This window comes from Mustela lutreola, chromosome 15 (genome assembly GCF_030435805.1).
Source record: "Mustela lutreola isolate mMusLut2 chromosome 15, mMusLut2.pri, whole genome shotgun sequence".
In the NCBI taxonomy this organism is placed as follows: Eukaryota; Metazoa; Chordata; class Mammalia; order Carnivora; family Mustelidae; genus Mustela; species Mustela lutreola.
Window position 1 is genome coordinate 30,368,025 of NC_081304.1, and position 15,862 is coordinate 30,383,886.

The 15,862-nt window shown below is 37.3% G+C and overlaps 1 long non-coding RNA gene across 1 annotated transcript; it reads left to right on the forward strand.

The window, feature by feature from the left end:
• Positions 1-7,148: 7,148 nt before the first annotated feature.
• LOC131816182 (uncharacterized) lies at positions 7,149-10,031 on the forward strand. The gene is made up of 3 exons (XR_009347973.1): positions 7,149-7,243; positions 7,862-7,961; positions 8,430-10,031. It is a non-coding gene; the product is annotated as an uncharacterized LOC131816182 (long non-coding RNA).
• Positions 10,032-15,862: the final 5,831 nt, after the last annotated feature.

Here is a 15,862-nt window from a genome sequence, read left to right on the forward strand (position 1 = left end):
TGAACTGAAGGCAGAACCTTAACTCACTGAGCCACCCAGGCGCCCCAGTCTCCCTCTTCTGAAAACCTTTACTGTTGACACCACTAAAGGGTCCCTGTGCATGACACTTAGATATTTCAATTAGATCATGGTTTTCTGAATAGTGGGAATCTAGTGATTTCCCATTCCACATCTACACTTTTTCAAGAGAAGCCAGAGATCTGTATTTATATGTAAAATTTTATTTTGGAATGTTGTCAGTTAAGTCAAGCATTTTCAAAACACCACATGGCCATGTAACATCAGTAAGAGAATTATCTCATTGGCAAAGAGAGTTTGAGTCTTGAGAAAGAAAAAATCAAGGAAAATTTGAAGATTATATTTTGAGAAGTGAGAAAGAAATTTCTGGAGCCAGTGTCCACTAGCAAACATACATGTCTGGAACTAAACGAAGAAGTGGATAACTCTTTAATAGTTAACAGAACTTTTGTTTAGAGTCTATTTGCCAGATATTAATCCTCCCCTCAAAAACTGATAGTCTCATTCAGGAGTAAGTTATAATACCTATATATTACTACTCTAAATGATGTTCCCCAAATCCTAAATAAACTGTGAAAAAAACAGTACATTATGATTAAGTTGATTAAATGCATGCACTTTATCCCTGAGTTGCAGGATTGGCTCAGTGTCAGAAAATCTATTCCCATACTTTACTACAGAAGCTGATTTTTAAAATAAAATTTGGTATTAATTCTTGTCAAAACTTTTAGTAAAATAAATAGAAACCTCCTATACAGGATAATGTCTCACGGTAAGAAACAAACTTTTTATTTAATGGTTTAATGCTATAAGAATTCTCATTAAAGTTAGGAATAACACAGAAATTCCTATATTCCCCACTATTATTCAAATTAAAATTATAATACCCATAAACATAAATGTTTAAAAAGTATGCAAGAAGCATGAAGAAGACCATTTAACTGAAGAACATAAAATATCTGAATAGGGAAGACATATATTGTTTTGAATAGGAAGCCTAAACATTGCAAAGGTGCTGAATATTCCTAAATTAACATACGTATTTAACAATTACAATCATAATGCCAAGACTTATATTTCTATTTTGCATATTTTGCTTATTTTGACTTATATTTCTGTTTTGCATGGGAGGAAAAGCTTGACAAAAGATGGTAAGATTTTACTGGAAAGAATGCATGCATTAAATAGGCAAGGACTTAAATTTTTTTTTTCCATATTGAGGTAATTTTAAACTTACAGATGAGTTGCAAAAATAATTGAGTTCCCATACATTCTTCACCTAGTTTCCTCTTATGTTAACAACTTACATAGACATAGGACCATTACCAAAACTAAGAAATTACTCTTGCTTTAGTACTATTAACTAAACTTTCAGAATGTATTCAGATTACAGCAGTTTTTCCCACTCTTGTCCTTTTGCTTTTCAAGATCCCACACTGCATTTAGTTGTCCTCTCCTCTCAGGCTTCTGAGGTCCTAAGTCTTTACTGATCCTTTGTGACCCTTGATACTGTTTTAGAGTACGGGTCAGTTATTTTCTAGAATTTCCCCCAATTTGGGCTGGTCTGCCATTTCCCCCTTGATTAGATTGAGGTTGTGCATTCCTGGGAAGAATGCCTCAGAGTTTACTTGCCCTTTTCTATATATCATATTGGACATATGTGATATTAACATGTATTATTGGCAATGTTAATTTTGATCACTTGTTTAGGTGCTATCTGCCAAGATTGTCTACTGTAAATTTACTGTTGCCCCCTTGTAATTACTAAATATTTTGGAAAGAGATACTTAGAGACTGTGTAGATATCCTATTTACTTTATTTTATTTATTTTATTATATTGTTTTTTCAGTGTTCCAAGATTTATGGTTTATGCACCACACTTAGTGCTCCATGCAATATGTGCCCTCCTTAATACCCACCACCAGGCTTACCCATCCCCTGACCTCCCTCCCCTCCAAAACCCTCAGTTTATTTCTCAGAGTCCACAGTCCTTTTTTGCTTAAATTTGTGCTTACTAGTTTTAGCATTCATTCATGGATCTAGGCAAAACATGTTGAAATGGAATATTTTTACCATCAAGACTTACCCAGTAGATGAAGTCCCAATGGTTTATTTTTGCTTTGGTTTCTTTTGCCTCAGGATACATATCTAGTAAGAAGTTGTTACATCCAGTGTCAAAGAGGCTACTGCCTTTGTTCTCAGAAACCATTTTGATGATTTCTGTCTCATGTTTTAGGTCTTTCATCCACTTGGAATTTATTTTTGTGTATGGTATGAATAAGAGATCCCGTTTCCTTCTTTCGCATGTTGCTGTTCAGTTTTCCCACACCGTTTGTTGAAGAGACTTTTTTCCATTAGATGTTCGCTCCTGTTTTCTGAAGATTAGTTGACAGATTAGTGGATAAGAAGTGAGAACCTATTTATTACAAGATTCAAATGCATATGCAGATATAGACATAATAAACAGTAGGGGGAATGGGTTATTCAATAAATTATGTGGGGATAATTGGCTAACCATTTGAAGGAAAATAAAATCAGACCTCTATAGATGCATAAATATATATTCCAAATATATAAATATACAGAATAGTTGTATAATCTTAGAAGGGGAGATTCTTCTAAGAATCTAATTCTTCTAAGAATCATGCTTAGATTCTACTCAGCATGATTCAAAATGAGAAACTTTAAATGGAAAAACATGGATAGGTTTGACTGCATGAAAGTTTAGAACTTTTATCCAGTGAAAGGTATTATAAACAATTTTTTTTTAATTTTTTATTTTTAAAAAAATTTTATTTATTTATTTGATAGAGAAATCACAAGTAGGCAGAGAAGCAGGCAGAAGGGGAGAGGGAAGCAGGCTCCCCACTGAGCAGAAAGCCCAATGTGAGGCTCGATCCCAGGACCCTGAAAATCATGACCTGAGCCGAAGGCAGAGTCTTAACTCACTGAGCCACCCAGGTGCCCCAACAATTTTTTTTTTTTTTTTTTAAAGCAATAGACTGGGGCACTTAGGTGGGACAATCAGTTGAGCTTCCAACTCTTGATTTTGGCTCAGATCATGATCTCAGGGTCATGAGATCGACCCCTGTGTTGGGCTCCACAGTCAATGCAGAGTATGCTTGACACTCTCTCTCCTTTTCCTTCTGTCCCCCTCCCGCCCCCGCTCTCTCTCCGAGACTCTATCCAAAAAAAACCCCCAAAAAACAAAAAACAAAAACCCAAAACAGACTGGGGACTCTATGTGTTTTGAGAGCTCTTAAAAATCAATGTAAAATAAGAAGCCACAAAAAATAGGCAAAAAACATAATCAGGCCATTATAAGATAAATGTAAAAGTAGAGTGGACATGGGAAAAGAGTAAAAAATATCAGTGATTTGAGAAGAAATTTTTTGTAATAATTTTAAAATTTTTTAATAAACATATAATGTATTATTAGCCCCAGGGGTACAGGTCTGTGAATTGCCAGGTTTACACACTTCACAGCACTCACCATTAGCACATACCTTCCCCAATGTCCATAACCCACCACCCTCTCCCTCCCCCCTCCCACAGCAGTCCTCAGTTTGTTTTGTGAGATTAAGAGTCTCTTATGGTTTGTCTCCCTCCTGATCCCATTTGTTTCATTTATTCTTTTCCTGCCCCCGGTCCCCCACATTGCATCTCCACTTCCTCATATCAGGGAAATCATATGATAGTTGTCTTTCTCTGATTGACTTATTTCACTCAACCTAATACCCTCTAGTTCCATCCATGTTGTCACAAATGGCAAGATTTCATTAGAGAAGAAGAAATTTTTAACATCTACTTATTTTTATTAGATTTATTATTATTTACATAGGAATTTTTAAAGCAATTATAATGTTCTGTGTTAGTGTGTGAGGAAATAAATACTCTTGGTCACAGTGCATTTCATTGCACTTTAGAGGACAACTTGCCAGTTATGTATCAAAATTGTACATAAGCTTCTGATTGCTTCTGATAAGCATTCCCACTTCTAGGAACATTAATTAGCAGGAAAGTTAAGATACACAAAAGATAGACACACAACAATTTCATTGCAGTAGTATTTGATAGAAACAAAATGCAACCTATAGCAACATGGTTAAATCAATTGTATCCATACAAAGGCTTGTATAACTACATAGTTATTAAAAAGAATATGTATATTCTATGTGTTCTGACAAGGAACCAGATTAGTTTTAATTGATGTAAAAGTCAAATCAGAAAGGGAAAGAATACACCAAGAACTCATGAAGAAATGTCATTTCTTCAGTGATCATAAAACTAAAAATAAAACAATGAGAATACAATATGTATAATAAGTTGAGACCCCTTTTCTAAACGATTCTGTCCCTGTTATTTTTATCTTACAGAAGTAATAAAGATGTAACCAAATTTATGTACAGGGGTTTTCCTGAAAATGTCATCAAAAAGGAAATGTCCAACATTTGGGGAACTTGTAAGTAAAATAGGAAAATGACAGTGTAATATGAATGAAAAACACAAAATAGGTACATATATGTGTAGCATGATCCCAACTTTGTAAAAATGTTTAGAAAATAAAGTGACAGAAATTACTGGATGCTTTAAAAAGTTTATTTCCTTTAGATGAGGAATTCCATACCTGGGAATCTGTACTTTCCTATCCAAAATTAGACAAGTTTCATGTACCAAGATTTCTGCTACAGGGTTATTCATGATAGCCAAAACATTGGAAACTAACCAAATGACCAGAAATTTAGGAATTGTTAAGCTATAATGTGACATATTCAGATGATGGATTATTTTTTGGATATTAAAAATAATGTTGGGGGGCACCTGGGTGGCTCAGTGGGTTAAGCCTCTGCCTTTGGCCTAGGTCATGATCTCAGGGTCCTGGGATCAAGCCCCATATTGGGCTTTCTGCTCGGTGGGGAGCCTGCTTCCCTTTCTCTCTCTCTGCCTGTCTCTCTGCCTACTTGTGATCTCTGTCAAATAAATAAATAAAATCTTAAAAAAATATTGGTAAATAACTTTTTAAAAAGAGTTATTTATTAGAAAGAAAAAAAAGTTATTTATTAGAGAGAGTATGCACAAGTGGGAGGGACAGAGGGAGAGGGAGAGGGAGAGAGAATCTGAAGCAGACTGGGCTCCATCTCAGGGCTCTGAGATCACAGCTGAGCAGAAACCAAGAGCTAGCCACTTAACCCATTATAACACCCAGGCACCCCGTTGGAAAAGAATTTTAAGTGACATGCAAAAATACAGTGTCATATGAAGTTACAAAGCAGGAATCAAAAAGGTACCTGGTCTTAAATGTAAAAATATATGCATTGAAGAAATTTAGGAAAGAAATGTAAGGAAATGTAGTAGTTATTGCTCTTCATGATGGGGTTATGGGAAATCTTGATATTTTTCTTCACAATTTTTTTCCTGTTAGTGTGTGTCAATATTAATAGCAGAAATCCTTGTTTTAAAAAAAAACAGAAAAAAAAACCCAATAGAAGTAAAGTATTTTCAGATGTGTATTTTATTGAGTATTATCAGTAGCCTCCAAAACAATGAGACAGCAAAAATTGACCTTTAAACTTAGAACAACCCATAGATCTCAGAGAAAGTGAAGGCCAGACCTTTAACTGTTATTTTACTTTAGCCAGGGGAGGACTAGTACAGAAGGATAATTGATACCTTTGAGGTTTGCACTGTGATGTTTTGTAAGAAAAAATTGTGGTAATGATCTTTTTGAGTCAGTAAGACACAGCCTTCTGGGTGTGAATAAAAACCTGAGAGAAATGTATGTTAGGAAGTCAGAGAATGAAGAAATAGCCTACATTTCAATGAGGATAGGCATAAGGGTTTTGTTTATGTGTGTTTGTTAATTTCAAGTCTGATAAAAAGAAGTTTATAAAATGGCTATAGAAGGGGGTGATTTCTTTTCAAAAAAGAGATGATTCTAGAATTTCTTAATAGCAAGCATTATTGATACATATAAATATTCACTTATTAATCATTAAGACTGACAAGAAGAACTTAATTGAAGCAGGAACGATTAGGCTGTGAAGAATCATTGCCGAATTGCAGACCCTCGGAGGTGAACACAAATCATAGTTGCAGTCAGCAGGATTAGATATGTAAACACTTGTTTAAACATTTTTTTTTGGGAATTCAGCTACACGGACTCTCCAAAGTATTCGGTCTGTGAATATTTTGATCAACAAAATAAAATAAAATAAAATAAATAAAAATAAAATAAAGTAAAATAAATAAAAATAAAATAAGACCAGTGAGCAGAAGCTACAAAGAGACAGTATTTAAAAAAAAAAAAAAAAGGCATTTCAGTTCAGTGTAAAGGTAACTTTTTCTGGCCATTAAAAATATTTTCAGTCGGGGGGGTGCCTGGGTGGCTCAGTGGGTTAAGACACTGCCTTTGGCTTGGTTCATGATCTCAGGGTCTTGGAATCGAACCCCACATTGGGTTCTCTGCTCAGCGGGGAGCCTGCTTCCCTCTCTGTCTGCCTCTCTCTGTCAAATAAATAAATAAAATCTTAAAATATATATATATATATATATATATATTTTTCCAGTGGATTTAGTACATTCTGTACTAATGACTCAAGTCACTATGTGACCCCAGATCAGAGATCACTCCATTACCGTTGGGTGGATGAACTACAACACCATGTAGCATTTGGTCACCTCATCATCCCATGTGTTTTCTCTTTATATATTTCCAGTCTAGCTAATGGTATCATCGTACGCTACCCATTTGCCTAAATTAGTAATCTGGGGTCATCTTAGTCTTAATCCACCTTCTTGTACTAAAATGGATATAGGTGGAAGCTTTAAATAAACTCATGTAATATTCTGTCATATCACTTAGTATACTCTCCCACTGCCATGTTCTTCAGGCTCTTGTCATCTTCTACTGGCCTGTTACAATAGCCTTCTTACTACCCTTCCATGCTATTATACTTGCTCAGAGTGGTATTCCAGGTTTATAGTTCAGAGCCTCATACTTTATAGGTGCTCAGTAAGTATTTGGTGGGTGAGTAAATGGATAAGTACATTGAATGAATAACAAAATGCAAATCATATTATGCCTTTCCATGCTTAAATTTTGCCCTCTCCTCTTTATGTACAGGTTATAGCTCAGATCCTTTAACTCGTTCTGGCTCATCTGAATCTTTCAGAATTCAACCCGTGCTACATACAGATTCTGGTACACAGCAAATCTCAAATGTTGTAAGTACAACATTGAGTTAAAACAGTTAAAACAGTAGTTCAACTTTATACATCAGAATCAGCTAGAGGGCTTATTAGAACCAGATTCATGATTTCCACTTCCAGAGTTAACTCAGTAGGTCTGGAGTTAAGCCAGAGACTTTGCATTTCTGTCCATTTCCCAGATGATGCTGAGTCCACTGGTTTAGAAAACTTCTAGATGATCTAAAAAATCCTTAGCAGTGATTTCAATGACATTGAGTATTATAGACATCCCTGAGGCATTTGTTTGTAACTCAATAATTTTATCTAAAAGGATAATATTTGGAGTGATGATTTTGTTTCCAAGCAGACCAGAGGAGTTAGAACATTATAGAAGGAAATACAGTATCTTAGGGAACACATTTTTATACTTTAGATCTCAGTAAGAAAATAATACCTATCTCTGTTCCCATATAGTTACCAAGTTCTGTTGGTTAAGAGTATGAACTTTGTGCTTATAAAGGCCTGTGTTGAGTTACAGCCTTGCCATTTTACTAGCTATGAAATTTTGTAACTCTTTTAACCTTGCTAACCCATAGTATCTTCATCCTTGGAATAAAGATGGCAATAGGATCTGTCTTAACAGATTTCTTTCAGTTTCAGGGTATTAAATAGGATAATGTATGTAATATACATACCTGGATGCCTGAAACATAAGTGAAATACAATACAAGAAATACAAGGAAAAGTTTACCAGGTAAGAATCTTGGTTGAGAGTATCAGTTGGCAAGACCTGTAATTTATCTATTCATTCAGTATCTTGTTAGAGTTCTACACTTGACAAAAAATAAATCAAGTCAATTCAGGTCCCATCCAACCTCCTTTTCTTCAATGTGCACCTGCTTTTTAGAGACTTGTGTGGCCTTGGGATGATATTTAGGGATATCTCATTAGTTAGGTTATCAACTGTCTCCACTGGTATCTACCAAGAAGGATAAAGTTGTGATTGCCCTTCAGTCATGAATCCAGGTAGGTCACTGCTATGTCATCCCAAAACATAAGACCACTTTAAATTCTACTTAATGTCATCTGTCTCTTTGTCACCCTTTGGGATATAGGACTATTCTGTACCAATTTCCTTAATTATAAAACAGGGGTACTATTTTATACCTCAAAGAACTAATTTATAAATAAGCATTAAAAGTACTTTATGTTTTTACTGGAGGATCTAGAGAGCTGAAAGGAGAATCACTCTCAACCTTACTATGAAGAAAAACCAGGCAGATCAATTCATGACACTTCTTGACACTGTAGAACACTGAAGCTGCAGGACAACTAACTGACCCAAAAATGTAAGAAAAGACATGTGTCAGCAGTGACAGAACTATGCTAGCACTGGTTGACCTAGGGAAGATATAACCAGACACCAAGGAGAGATTGTGAAGTTCCTGTAGAGCTACAGAAACTGAAATTGTGCATTTCCTTCAGGGTTTTTTTTCTCCATGAGCTCCACTGGGTGTTCACAGGAAAGATTGGAGGTAGTCCCATGAACGTGTTCATTGAGGTACTGACATGGGGGAAGGGAAGAGCAGCAGTGAAGGAGGATCGTAACACTCAACCGAGACCCTGCTCTCTCAAACAGAGCAAAAGCCCAACTCTGTGGGAGAAAGGACAACATATGTCATTGCGTTTAAGGCATTGGTGAAAATCTACTGCAGCTGAGGGAAGAGACAGAAAGAAAAACTTCTGCACTGAAAGGAAAGCAGGCATACTATGGGGTCCAGGCTGTAACTGGAGAAGGAAGACGTGGTCACATCTCAGAGACCCTGGGATATAGTGCCTTTCGAAAGACCGAGGCTTAATCAGAAAAAGAGAATACTCTTCTCCCACCACTACCAGGTTAACAAGTGTTCAGTAACAAGTAATAAGGAAGTACTGCTGGAGAAGAATAGAGGAAAAACCCGAGAGTGGAGTTCTCTGAGACATGGTGCAAAAAGAAGACCACAAACTGATGGTAGAGCAGATATTGAGATAAACCCTTTTACATCCTAGCCCATACCCTAAATACCGATATATCAGTAGAGGAATTTGAAGCCCTGAAGCCTGTGGTCTGATGAGAGTGAACATAGCAACATCAGACTCAGCAGTTCTGATTGCAGCACTCCAGAGTTAATGACATACATCAAACGCCAAAGCCAAGAAGCTCAGAAACCCACGCAGGATAAGTACCAAACACACACACCCCTAGTCATTCATATATTCAATCCGCTGAACATGAAGAAAAAGAGAAAATCTTGAAAACAGCCAAAGGAAAAACACATATGCAGATGAAAAAAATAAGAACTGTAACAGACAACTTGTCAGAACCATGACTTCAAACAGTAGTAAAGACTTAACCAGACAAACAAAAACTGGGAAAATTCATTGCCAGCAGACTGACACTACAAAAAAAGCTAAGGAAGCGGTTCTGCAGGCAGAAGAAATTAGGATATGAGACGGAAACCTGGATTATTACAAAGAAGAGAAGAGCCTTGAAAATAGAAAAAAAAAAGATAAAATGAGATTGATTTCACTTATTTGTGGAGCATAACAAATATCATGGAGGACAAGGGGTGTTAGAGAGGAGAAGGGAGTTGGGGTAAATTGGAAAGGGAGGTGAATCATGAGAGACTGTGGACTCTGAGGGGTTTGAAGTGGCGAGGGGGTGGGAGGCTGGGGTACCAGGTGGTGGGTATTATAGAGGGCACGGATTGCATGGAGCACTGGGTGTGGTGAAAAAATAATGAATACTGTTTTTCTGAAAATAAATCAATTTTAAAAAATGAGATTGATTTCTTTTTGTTTTAATTGTTCTTAAAGTTAACAGTTAAAGCTAAAAATAGAAGCAATGTATTATATGTATTTACAGTAGATGTAAAGTTAAATTATGACATCAATAGAGCAAGAACAAAAGAAAGGAATATAGAATATTCTGTGTTCCTTAAGCTACATCTGAAGTGGCATATGATTTGAAGGCAAACTAGTTAAGGTCATATACTGAAACCCTAGAGTATCCATGAAAACATATTGAGTGAAAGCATATAAACAATAGCCAAGAGAAGAGGTATAACTGAAGCATTAACAAATGCTCAGCTAAGTCAAGAGAAGCTGTAAAAAGAGAAACAACAAAATGATAAACCCAAGTGAAAAGGGCTAATAAGATGGTAGATTTAATCTTAGTCATATATCATATTGAATTTGAATGATCTAAGCACACCAATTAAAATATATTGTCAGAATGGATAAGAAATAATCCACATCTCTAGGCTGTCTACAGGTAGCCCAATTTAAGAATAAAGACATCAGAGTTTGAAAATAGAAAAGAAAAATTGACAATAGAGCTAGAAAAGACACACCATGCCAACACTAACAAAAGAGAATGGGAATAACTATAGTAACAATATGCTATAATGTGTGTGTGTGTGTGTGTGTGTGTGTGTAGTAACTGTAGTTGTTATAGCTATCGTAATACAAAAAACATGCAGGTAGAATCCAGAGCAAGGAAGAAAAAGAAACTTTAGGTATGATAAAGGGTTCCATTCTTCAAGAAAATCCCAAAACCCTAAATATGTATGCATCCCATGGGAGAGCTTCAACATACATTTAAAAAGCAAGCCCTGAGAGAACTGAAAGGAGAACGGAGAAATCCCTGTATGGCTGCACTCATTGCAGGATTATTGCTCTGTTGTTTTTGATGATGCTCTGTGGCAGAGTAAACAGAGTTGACTAGAGGCAGAAGGTCAGAGCCAAAGGTAAGCAGGAAAATATAAGTTACCTTGGGAATTTCTGGAATTCCTGGGAGAGCTTTAGAATCTCCAGGGTATGGAATAGGCATTGGAAAGGAGGATCAGGAAAGAAGAGGCTTTGGCTCAATGGCAGATTATGGTTTTGAGATATAGACCATTACCTCACATATTACAAGAACAGTGTGTCAAAAAGACAGTTGAACCAAGCCTTTGCATGACTTTTCATATTGCACAATGCATTCCATAAGAATGAAAGAGGAGAGCCTCAAATGAACTGGGTAATATATGTTTGTCTCTGGTGTTGGTAAGGAAGAAATGTCTCACAACTCAGGAAGAATTGCCCATTTGACTTATTTTCTGTGTTTTGAGATTCTTCAGAAAAAGTATGAGCACAACTTTATTTCTCATATTAAAAACACAAGCTTCCCAAACTGAAAAGACCAGCCCAAAGCTATGCCTCATGTGGGACAGCACTGCCTCTAACAGGGGGTTAGTGATCCCATCTGGGGATAGTTTCAGCTTCAGGAAGGCTGATTTTAGGGGAGAATTTACACTTTCAGGAAGTTAGTAGAAGCTCTTGAGGGAAGAAGGCAAAAATCTAATTGCTTTGCTCACAGCTCTTTGACTCTTGGAGCTCTGTAGTTGTTCATGCCCTTGGGGCATGTTAATAATTACTGGACTATATTATTGAATAAAATTCAGCTCTTGGGAGGCCCGAGTGTTCTTTAGTAGTGTTGGCCAATATGAAAAACAGTATCAGAATAATAGCACTGGAAGTTTAGAGACTTTCTAAACTTAGTGTTTTCAGCCACTTCTGTGGTACCCAAAGGTTCTGAAAAGTTACTTAGGCATTAGGAGAATAAGGGAAACTGAGGGAAGTAGGTTCTAAGTTACCCAGTAAAATCTCTCACCCTTCAACCAGACCAGTTCTGCTTTTTTTTTTTTTTAATTTGGATTGAGTTCCATATGAGATTTAATTTATTTGAAATTAGTATTTTTCTGCTTTTTTTTTTAAAGAAAACAAGATTGACAATTAGTGATTCATTTCAAGGGTTGGCAAAGTTTTTTTTGTAAAGAGCCAGAAACTGTAGCAAAACAAAATATCCTCAGCTTGTAGGCCACCGGCAAGCAGAGCCAAGGGCCACTCTAGTGTTACTATCTCAAGTCAAACTTTGACTTTGATCAGAATCTTGTCAGGAGACCCACAAAAGCACATGAGCATGACATCCATTGACCTTGTCATAAACTGTATGATTCAGAGTGGTCTGAGAAAATATTGAAATTTTCTCCTGTAGGCATCATGGTCGGGATGTTGTCCTTCAAGATGTGGTATATACATCGAACCCATTATCATTTTGTGGTGCTGAGCACCTTATAGATACGGGTCTGGAACCCAAGGGGCAAAGTAGAAGGGACCCCTCTCACCATTACTCCTGGGAATTCACTTGGATAATTTGTGCTCCCTGACCCCACAATTTCAGACTCCATGGACTTAAACTTACTGTTTCCAGGGAGTGGTTGCTTCTATAAGCATTTCACTAATACTAAACTCAAAGCTCCTACTTGGTTGTTTGAGCTCCTGAGGCCAGTGAATGAACGAATAATGAGGGGCTATACTGCCAAAGATAAGTGACTGGATTATCATGAAGATATTGGTTTGTTGCTATATGAGGGAGTCAGGGAGAGTAAAATCTGGAAATCGGGATTCACTGGGATGCCCATTTGGAAACTATGCTTGTGTATTGCAACAACCATGGCCTGGCAAAGGTATAACCAGGAGTTCAGTAGTCTCAGGAATGAAGTTCCAGTCACCCTACCAGGAAACAATCTAGACTAGTAGAAGTTCTGGTTCAGGATAAGGGATATCTAGAACAAGTGGCCTAGGGAAAAAATGATGAATGCCAATTGGATGTGAGAAGTACAAAAGCAGGACTACACTGGATGCTTTTGTGCCCAGTCCCTTTTATCTTGATCACTTTGGTGTAGAGCAGCACTTAACTGCATTTCTTTCCTTGAAGGGGTGTGTGTGTGTGCACGCATGTGTGTACATGTGTGCATGTGTGTGTTTATGTGTTTAATCACTACAGCCTGGTTTACTGTCTTCTGCGTAGTACATAAATGCTAGGGAGTTAACATTCCTTGGAAGAAGTCCTCAACCTATTACTGCTCAAAGTGAGGGTATAAACATCTTGACTGTCTCATATGGTAGGTGGAAAACCAGGAGACAAGCATTTTATGCTGGCTCTCAGAGTTTGTCCAGCTTGATTAAGCTTTCGTTTCTTTTAGAAGTAGCTAACTTGATTCTGTACTCTCTATTTTCTGCTTTCCCAATCTTATTTCATATACCTACTCCTCTTGACTTTTCCTTCATCTTTAAAATAAGGTACTTGCATGCAAATCATTTTCTCAGGATCTTCTTTTTTGGGGAGCCAAAAAATTAGGGAAAGAGAACTGGGCTATTACTGCTTGTCAGACAAGATCACATGTTAAATTGAGAACAGTTTGGTACCTGTGCATCTCTTATATTAATAAGTGAGAACCTCACAGAAGTTGGAAATAGAAAGTATAGTTCTTCAAACATCCCAACGCATTTTTATGCAAATATTAATAATAAAATGAAAACTCCATAAAAATGCTAAACTAAGTTGGGACAAAAGGTATATAATGGGATTGTCCCTGGAAGATTGGGACTCATGACCATCCTACAAATACACCTTAGTCCCTGACTGTCTTTTGCAATTTGGACTGACCTCATCATTTGGATTTCGCTTTTGGTTTCACATTCCTGTGAGCTCCAAGTAACAGATTCTGGCCAGTTCTATTTTTTGACTTGTGACCTTTGCCCAATGCTGAGGGTATCTCTTAATCTGTGTCTTTTGGGTCCAGGGGATCCCACTGTGACATGAACCTCTGTCAGATAACTCAGTATCCAACTACCACAAGACTTTTAAATATTTGAAGTCAGTAATTACTGCTATTATTTTTTTGTGAATAATTTCAATATATTTCATTTTTTCTGTATAACATTTTTCTATCATTTTGACATCCTTTATATATCTCTATTCCCCTGCACCTCAAAAAATCTTGTTCCAGTGTTCTAGGGAGCATCCTAGTCTGATTAAGAAGGAACCGCTTTTGAATAATACAGCTTTTATTTCAGTGTCCAGCACGGACCTTTTCCAGACTTGGCTGAGCACCCTTACCCCTTGGGGCTATCCTCCTCTCTCAATAACTCTGGGAAGCAGAGTGACGCCCAATTCACATATCCCAAGTTTTTAGCAAGAAAGAGCATTTTAACTGAATTCCAAGGCAGTTAGTTTGGGTCTTGGAAATTCATCTTTGCCTGTGGGTGGCCTCTGAGAGGCGTATGTGGTGTGTGTATGTGTGTCTGTCTGTCTGTGTCTATGTGTTTCTTTTCTTCTTTTGGAAGGGTCCAGCTAAGACATGTTTGGTGTGCTGAGTCATACAAACAAATACAGCTCTAGCCCCAGCCACGTTCCTGGATCATCAACTTTCCATAATATCCCTTTCTTAATTATGAAGGGGCCAAGGCCTACTTAGCAACAGGATATTCTCCTAGTACTAGAGTCAACTTCTTCATGACGCCTGATGGATCCCAGAGAAGAAGACTTGTCTGTCTTTTTTATTTGTGACCTCACCTCTGTGTCCTTCCAGAATGGCAGAGTTAACTAAGAAAGCATTTTAACTGAGAAATTTAAAAATATCCCAGACAGCATAATTTAATGATCAAAATATTCCACCTTCAGGGAAGAGTAATTACAGGCCTGCTGTCTCTTCTATCTTTTGTGGAAAGTCTGCATGGCTATCTCTTTTTCTCTCAGTAAAGGAGAACAGTTTTGTGTCTGCAAAGACAATAGGGAGTCTGGAGCCTTCTGTGGTTGATTTCTGAGTGCCCCACGAGGAGAAAAAATTCAACACTTTGCTTTATTGATATGGAGACCTCCCTTGAGGTTCATATTTTCTCCTAGGATAGAAACCTTATCCAGATTGTGAGATTGGGAATGATTTCCCTAAGAATATGAAGCCTGAGCTAAGAACAAAATTTTTAAAAGATTATTAGAGCCTGGCTGGCACCCACATAATCAAATAGCCCAGACCTCACCTGACTCCAGTGAGATCGGAATTACAGTCCTTCCCTCAGAAATAACAGTATACCCAGTATGCCAGCAACCCACCATGAGACCTATTCTTTCTTTCCATCACTGCTGAACTGAATTCTTTTTCTACAGTCTTCTAGGGAACATTTGAAAACAGAGAAAACCTACCCTTATTCCTGTTGTTTGAGATACAAACCCGAACTTTTCCATGGTGCTGTTTGTCATCTTCATTCCAGGGTTCAAATTATCATCTGTTCTCAGCTATAATGGTTATTGCCTGAACAGAAGCCCGATTCTCTTTCAAGGATCAGTTTCCCTTCGTAGTTCACCCAGGGTAGTGATTGGAGAAAGGCGATGTTTTCTTAGATGTAAATATGATACATAGCTCCTTTCCCCCATAACTTCTCTGATCATTTTCATGAGCTACTCACCCACCTGCTGCTCCTTGGGAGTGTATCGGTCTAGACCCATCACTGTACATTCTGTGAGCATCCTTTGTTGATGACCTTATGATTCATTCATTTTTAGCCCAATGACATATCCCTGTTCACTTAACCACCCCTGAGCTCGTGCACTCATTGCAGATGCCTCTGATTCTCTGCCAAGTCCTACATCCATATGAAGACCTTGCATTTTAAAGATCCCATGGTTCTCAGCTCTTCCCTTCTTCCCCTTCTCAGTCATGTCCATGCTGTGTAGCAGAACTATCTTAGGTAGTTCTGGGTTAACTCTGCTGTGCTGTTTGGAAGGAGTGC